This window comes from Arachis ipaensis, chromosome B01 (assembly GCF_000816755.2).
Source record: "Arachis ipaensis cultivar K30076 chromosome B01, Araip1.1, whole genome shotgun sequence".
Classification (NCBI taxonomy): Eukaryota; Viridiplantae; Streptophyta; class Magnoliopsida; order Fabales; family Fabaceae; genus Arachis; species Arachis ipaensis.
Genome location: NC_029785.2, coordinates 128,571,293 through 128,579,847, shown reverse-complemented (window position 1 = coordinate 128,579,847; position 8,555 = coordinate 128,571,293).

Below are 8,555 nucleotides of genomic sequence, written 5' to 3'. Positions count from 1 at the left end.
TTTAAGTGTGGGGAGGTCGCCATCTCTGGCGTTTTATTTTGGTGAACCACTACATCTCTTTTTCTTTTATTTTGGATATTTTTTCTGTATTTTTTTTTTACTGTTATTTTCTGAGTACTTATACATTGCTTTTATGTATTTTTACTCTATTTCCGCATTTTGCATTTTTTGTTCATATTTTTAGTTATTTAGTTTAGTTTGCAATTCTGATTTATTAGTGGATTAATTAGTATAGTTTACCCTTTTTATCATAAGATAGCATAGTTAAATTGAAAAATATAAAAAGGAAGTAAGCTAGGAAATTGAACATAACAGATTTAAATCCATAAACCTTGTATATATAGCATTACATCATATAGTTAAGTTGACAACATTTCATCAAGGAGGAACATTAAAACTTTAAAGGCTACCCTAAATAATTTTTTTTATGAGAATAAAGGGAATTTTTAACTAAACCTGCATAACATATATGAATGATATATGATGCTTGAGTTAGAGAACACACAGCCTGTGAGTCTTGAGCTTAATTGTATGGTTGCATTCAAACCATAATTTCATTCATGTGTGTTTCGCTTCTTTTTATTCTGATGTTCTTTACTTTGCTTTAATCTATATGTCCAATTATAGAATATAGAATATAGAATATAGAATATAGATACATACCAAAAGAATGATTGAGGCCATCATTTGATTTTAGTTCACTTACCCCAAAATAACCTACCTTTCACATCACCCTTGTTAGCCCCCTTGAGCCTTTAAAACCCCTTTTATACTATTTAGCCACACTACTAGCCTTAAGCAGAAAAATAAAATAAAATCCCAAGTTGAATCCTTGGTTAGGCTTAAGATAGAAAATTATGAATAGATATGTATGTTAGGTGAGATCTTAGTCTAATTAAGGATTCACTTATTAGCTCACTTAGCCTTATACATATATCCTTACCTTTACCTTGGCCCCATTACAACCTTAATTAAAGACCTCATGACTTTTGGTATGACTGTACTCTGTAATTGTTGATTGGTTAGATGAAGGACAAAGTTATAGAAAGTAAGAATAAAAAGAAAAGTAGAGTGAATAAACCCAATAAACATTGAGTGACTAGAGGGTAAACACAAATTTCAGTGAGGGTTCAATAACTCATCAATATATATCTGTGCTTAATTTACTAATTGTTTTGCAAGTTTGTACAATATTTTTATTTCCCATCTCATTTGCTAAAATTCTTTATTATTTAAGGGTTGGCTATCTATATATATATATGACTCCTTGAGAATGTGAATTAATTTGACTACATGTAAGCTTTATATATGAGTGGATAAATTGGAATTGCATGACTCATTTAGGTAGATGCATTTAGAATAGGTTGCATTGCATAACATTCCACCACTTTAACCTTACCTTATTCTTTACCTTGGATTTAGCATGAGGACATGCTATTGTTTAAGTGTGGGGAGGTTGATAAACCCATATTTCATGAGTTATTTTGTGCTTAGTTTGAATGATTTATTCAATCCTTCACCCACTTATTCATATTAATTGCATGGTTTTACTTTCCCTTCCTTATTATGTGATGTACGTGAAAAATATGTTTCCTAAGCTTTAAAATTAATTATTTTAATTACCTTTATTTCTATTTGATGCCGTGATTAGTGTGTTGAGTAGTTTCAGATTTTCTAAGACAGAATGACTTAAAGGATGGAAAAGGAAACGTACAAAAATGGAAGGAAAGTGCGAAACGGAGTTTTGAAGAAACTGGCATCCACGCGATCGCATGGACGACGCGATCGCGTGCCAGGAGCAAAGAAGCAGCGACGCGGCCGCACGACTTGAGCATAGCGCATTCGATGCGGACGCGTGACCGACGCGACCGCGCCACAAGAAAAACTCCAGATGACGCGACCGCGTGACCCACGCGGACGCGTGACAGAGGCCACGTATTAGAATTTACAGAATACGCCTCCAGCAATTTCTGAAGTCTTTTTGGCCCAGATCCAGGTACAGAACGCACAGACTAGAGGCTATAAAGTGGGAGAATGCATCCATTCAAGGGGAGCTCGCATTTTTATTACTTTCCATGATTTAAGATTTAGTTTGAGAGGGAGATCTTCTCCTCTCTCTCTTAGGATTAGGATTTAGGACTTCTCTTAGTTTTTAAGAGTGACTCTCGATCCAGGTTTAATATTTACTTTAATTTATGTTTCTATGCTACTTTTACTTTAGTGCTTTTATTCGTATCTACAGATGTTGCCCAATTGGCTTATGAATTATTCCATGTTACAGATTATTATTTGAATTAATGATTATTTGAGGTATTTCAGTTTATTATTGTTCTCTTTAATTTAAGTTACCATTGCTTCCCATCTAAAGACATTTTTATTCCAACAATTTTACTTTTTTCCTTTTTGGTCTTGGTCAAGAAATTAGTAACTCAACAGTTACCAACTCAGCATAATTGATAATCGTTATCTTGCTAATTGAATTGAGCTTCAATAATCCCAACTTTTTTCTCAGGAAATAAATAGGATTCGAAGGTCAAACTAATTAGTCCCTTGACTTTCCTTTGCTTCAGTAAAGGTTAACTAAGCGGAATTAAGATTCAACTTTCACTATTGTTGGGAGGAATAACTAAGTTGGACTTCCAATTTCCCTTACCTTGCCAAAAGTTTGCTTTACATTTTTATTTATTTTAATTGCCATTTACTTTACTTGTCATTCAATTCACTTGCTTCTCACCTTCTAAACCCCGATTACAACCTTTATAGCTAATAATAAGAACATACTTCCTTGCAGTTCCTTAAGAAGACGACCCGATGTTTGAATACTCGGTTAACAATTTTTAAGGGGTTTGTTACTTGTGACAACCAAAATGTTTGTACGAAGGGATTTCTGTCGGTTTAGAGACTATATCTACAACGCAACTGTTTTTATGAACTTCTTTACTGGCAAAAATCCCAACGTCAAACACCCAATCACCAAGATGTCAATGGAAGGAAAACAAGTGCAAGACAACTCCATCAAAAGGAGGGCGCAGGAGTTCCTCCTAGAGATCCCTGAAATTGAGTACTGGACCCGCCTAGAAGCATCTGTCACTAAGCTGCAAGAAGCTGTGGATCAACTTAAGGAAGAACAGAAGAATCAAAATTGCATGCTCTGCAAGCTGCTGAAGGAACAGGAGAAGCAGGGGCGTGAGCTACAGGAGCTGAAGCGCCAGAAGCTCTCCCTTGAAGGACCAAACACCCCACAGATTGAAGGAGCATCCACTGCTCAAAATCAAGGTTGTTGAGTCCTAACTCTGTGATAACCTCTATTATTAGAAATCTATTTTAAGAGTCATTTATTTTTCTTTTTTAATTTTCTGTCTTCTATTATTGGTTTGCTCTTATATTTATTTTTGAGTCTTATTTTCATTCCATGATTAATAAAATTTAAAGTTTATGTCTTAAAGCTATGAATATCCTATGAATCCATCACCTTTCTTAAAAGAAAAATGTTTTAATCACAAAAGAACAAGAAGTACATGATTTCGAATTCATCCTTGAAATTAGTTTAATTAGTTTGATGTGGTGACAATACTTTTTATTTTCTGAATGAATGCTTGAACAGTGCATATGTCTTTTGAATTTATTGTTTATGAATGTTAAATTTGTTGGCTCTTGAAAGAATGATGAAAAAGAGAAATGTTATTGATAATCTGAAAAATAAAAAAAAAATTGATTCTTGAAGCAAGAAAAAGCAGTGAAAAAAATATATTTGGCGAAAAGAAAAAGAAAGAAAAAGAAAAAGCCAATAACCCTTTAAACCAAAAGGCAAGGGTAATAAAAAGGATCCAAGGCTTTGAGCATCAGTGGATAGGAGGGCCCACAGGAATAAAATCCTGGCCTAAGTGGCTAAACCATGCTGTCCCTAACCATGTGCTTGTGGCGTGAAGGTGTCAAGTAAAAACTTGAGACTGAGCGGTTAAAGTCATGGTCCAAAGGAAAAAGAGTGTGCTTAAGAGCTCTGGACACCTCTAATTGGGGACTTTAGCAAAGCTGAGTCACAATCTGAAAAAGTTCACCCAGTTAAGTGTCTGTGGCATTTATGTATCCGGTGGTAATACTGGAAAACAAAATGCTTAGGGTCACGGCCAAGACTCATAAAGAAACTGTGTTCAAGAATCAACAATACTGAACTAGGAGAATCAATAACACTATCTAAATTCTGAGTTCCTAGAGATGCCAGTCATTCTAAACTTCAAGGGATAAAGTGAGATGCCAAAACTGTTCAGAGGCAAAAAGCTACTAGTCCCGCTCATCTAATTGGAGCTAAGTTTCATTGATAATTTGGAATTTACAATATATTCTCTTCTTTTTACCCTATTTAATTTTCAGTTGCTTGGGGACAAGCAACAATTTAAGTTTGGTGTTGTGATGAGCAGATAATTTATACGCTTTTTGGCATTATTTTTAGTACGTTTTTAGTATATTTTATTTAGTTTTTATTATGTTTTTATTCAAAAATCACATTTTTGGACTTTACTATGAGTTTGTGTATTTTTCTGTGATTTCAGGTATTTTCTGACTGAAATTGAGGGACCTGAGCAAAAATCTGATTCAGAGGTTGAAAAAGGACTGCAGATGCTGTTGGATTCTGACCTCCCTACACTCAAAGTGGATTTTCTGGAGCTACAGAAGCCCAATTGGCACGTTCTTAATTTCGTTGTAAAGTAGACATCCTGGGCTTTCCAGCAATATATAATAGTCCATACTTTATCCGAGATTTGATGGCCCAAACCGGCGTTCCAAGTCAGCATAGAAATTCTGGCGTCAAAACACCAGAACTGGCATGAAAGCTGGAGTTAAACGCCCGAACTAGCACAAAAGCTGGCGTTTAACTCCAAGAAAGGTCTCTACATGTGAAAGCTTTAATGCTCAGCTCAAGCACACACCAAGTGGGCCCCGAAAGTGGATTTCTACACTAACTATTCTAGCTTAATCATTTTCTGTAACCCTAGGTCACTAGTTTAATATAAAAACTACTTTTAGTGATTCATCTTGTACCTCATGACACTCTACACATTTCATATTGTATCTTCTATGGCATGAGTCTCTAAACCCCATGGTTGGGGGTGAGGAGCTCTGTTGTGTTTTGATGAATTAATGCAATTACTACTGTTTTCCATTTAATCACACTTGCTTTTATTCTAAGGTATTCACTCGTACTTTAACTTGATGAATGTGATGATCTATGACACTCATCACCATTCTCAACCTATGAACGTGTGCCTGACAACCATCTCCGTTCTACCTTGGACTGAGTGATTATCTCTTAGCCTCCTGGTTCAGATCAGAGTCTTCGTGGTATAAGCTAGAATCAATTGGCAGTATTCTTGAGATCCGGAACGTTTAAACCTTGTCTATGGTATTCTGAGTAGGATCTGGGATAGGATGACTGTGACGAGCTTCAAACTCGTAAGTGCTGGGCGTAGTGACAGACGCAAAAGGATCAATGGATCCTATTCCAGCATGAGTGAGAACCGACAGATGATTAGCCGTGCGGTGACAGCGCATTTGGACCATTTTCACTGAGAGGACGGATGGTAGCCATTGACAACGGTGATCCACCAACATACAGCTTGCCATGGAAGGAGCCTTGCGTGCGTGAAGAAGAAGATAGTAGGAAAGCAGAGATTCAGATGACAGAGCATCTCCAAAACCTCAACCTATTCTCCATTACCGCATAACAAGTATTTATTTCATGTTCTTTTACTTTTTACAATTAAATTTGAGAATTATTGATATCCTGACTAAGAGTTACAAGATAACCATAGCTTGCTTCAAGCCGACAATCTCCGTGGAATCGACCCTTACTCACGTAAGGTATTACTTGGACGACCCAGTGCACTTGCTGGTTAGTTGTGCGGAATTGCAAAAGTGTGATTGTAATTTCGTGCACCACTTGTGACAACCAAACTTTTGTACGAAAGGAATTCTTGTCGGTCTAGAAGCTATACTACCAACGCGAATATATTTTTGTGAAAATTCTAGATCGTGTGAGAATTTCATTCGTTAATTACCTTTCGAAGGCTGTTGGTCAGTGAAGGTCGTTCTTCTTCATTTAGCTACGGGTCTAGGTCATTTATCTTTGGCATGTCATTTGTATTGTAGACCGAGTTAATCCTCGGAATCGGTCCACCGGTTTCTTTGATCTTGAGTCCTGCATTGTAGCACTGTCTTGCCTCCTTTCGATCAGAATAGGCAGTTGTAATAACATCAGCCTGCACATGAAACTTAACACACAGGTGAACAGTAGAGAAAATAGCTCTAAAAGAATTCAGGGAGGGTCTCCCTAGTATGATATTATACGAGCTAATACAATCAACTACTAAATATTGAATGTCTAAAGTTTTAGAGTTAGGATACTCCTCTAAGGTGGTCCACACCCATACATAACCTGTTACTGGGACTCTTTCTCCGAAGAATCCGACTAGCTCCCCAAATGATGGTTGGAGTGCTTTTTCGTTTAACTGCATCTTCTTAAAAGTATATAAGAAGAGTACGTCTGCGCTCCTCCAGAGGTCCATAAGTACTTTTCGGATTGTCATGTCTCCATTCGTGACTGAAATTACTACAGGGTCGTCGAGGTTAGCACTTTGGGATTGTAGATCTGAGCTTGTAAAAGTTATGCTGGGAGTAGTAGATGTCGGCTATTGTTGTGTTATTTCTCCTTCTAGTGTGAGCATGGTCCTATAACTCCTTTTTCTTGCTGAGCTTGTCTCTCCACCACATGCGAATCCTCCTGATATGTAGTTGATTATTTTTCATGTTGCATTAGATTAATTGTAGGTGGGCTATTGCTCTTTATTGGTATCCAGGGTTGTGTGTCGGCGATCTAGTATCGTCGGGACTATAACGTCTTTTTGTATTTGACCACTTACGTATTTGTCCAACAATCCTTGCCGTGCTAAGTTCTCCAGTAAGTCTTTGACCACCACACATTCGTCAGTGGTATGCCCGAACTTCTGGTGGAAAGCGCAATGCTTGCTTCTGTCAACATACTTTTGATCCTGGTAGGTTCTTACCTTGCTGGGTGGTTTTATAAGCTTTGTATGGAGGATCTCCTTGATAATGTCTTGTCTCTTTGTATTGAATTTGGTGTAGGAGTCAAACTTTGGCGTAAGCTTGAACGACTTTTTAAGGTCTTTATTACTTTGAGACCTATGCTGCCTTTCTTCATCTCGACACGGTTGTTGTTTTTCCATACTCTGAGCTTCACAAGTTCTTCGATCTCCATTTGTCCCGAGGCATTTTCTCAAAATTCCCTGCCAATGTCTTTGACTTGGTAACGGCTATAGTTTCTTGAAATTTCCCATGGCGGAGGTAGCTTTTAAGCACGTGTAGGTGCACATCGAGACTAAGGTCCGTGATCTCCATGGTGGCTTTAGCGAATCGGGTCATGTAGTCTTTGAGGCTCTCATGCGGCCCTTATTTTATGGTGCTAAGGTAGTCCGATCCATGTGCATATATCTTTGAAACAGAAAAGTAGTCAATGAAGGATCTCGCCAATTCTTCAAAACAAGAAATTGAACCTGCAGGTAACTTGTAAAACTAAAGTAAGACAGCATCATCTAAAAAAGTTGGAAAAGATCGACAAAGTATAGGGTCAGAAGCACCGTTAAAAAACATCATTGACTGGAATTTGGTAACATGGATACGAGGGTCTCCAAACCTTTTATATGACTTGAGTGCAGTAGGTAACACAAAGTTCTTCGGCATCTGGAATTTCACAATATCTTCCAAAAAGGGATTTGATATTGTCAGCTTTTTCTTTGGAAGGGTGATCTCTTGTGGGTTCACAACTCGAGGTCATACAACATTCGAGCTCGCATTCTTGGGGACCCCCATGCCGTGCTTTCCATTTTAGCTCTGGGCCAACAAGTCGGCCATTATCTTAACCTCAGCTTGGAGGGCAGCGTTCATGATTACTAACTCGTCGTGAGTCGGGGGAACGGGAGGTAGAAATGCGACGTCATCGGCCATTGTCTAAGCTTCAAAAAGGGTAATACAAAATTGGATGTGGGGTTATTAAAAATCGAGCCCCACCGTGGGCGCCAATATTCCTACCTGATATGAGATTCCGAGATATAGCTCATTCCAGAGGGTAGTTCTTTATCCGGCCTCCTGCTATGAGTTGAGCTATAATCTCTTCGTCTGTCTGTCTGACGTTGGAACCGAAGTTGGAGACCTGCAAAAAGGACTATGAAGCTCAAGTCAGTATTAAATCTTAAAAAACTAAACTTATCAAGTGGGGATCTCTCTCGGTATTTGATGAACCAGTTACTTATGTTTGTTCTCTATTTATTGTTGTGATGTAACCGATCTTAGTGTTTGCGTTCCGAGAATTGTGGTCCCTTCCATTGAGGTCCGAGATTTTCTTCATAAATCAAAAACCTGTTCCGAAGTGTAACATTGTGGTCCGAGATAATAGGGATGGACCAATTTAAAATTTATTAAATTTTATATTTTTAAATAAAATATTAACTGTTTAACCCTTATTTTTTTTATAATTCATCAAT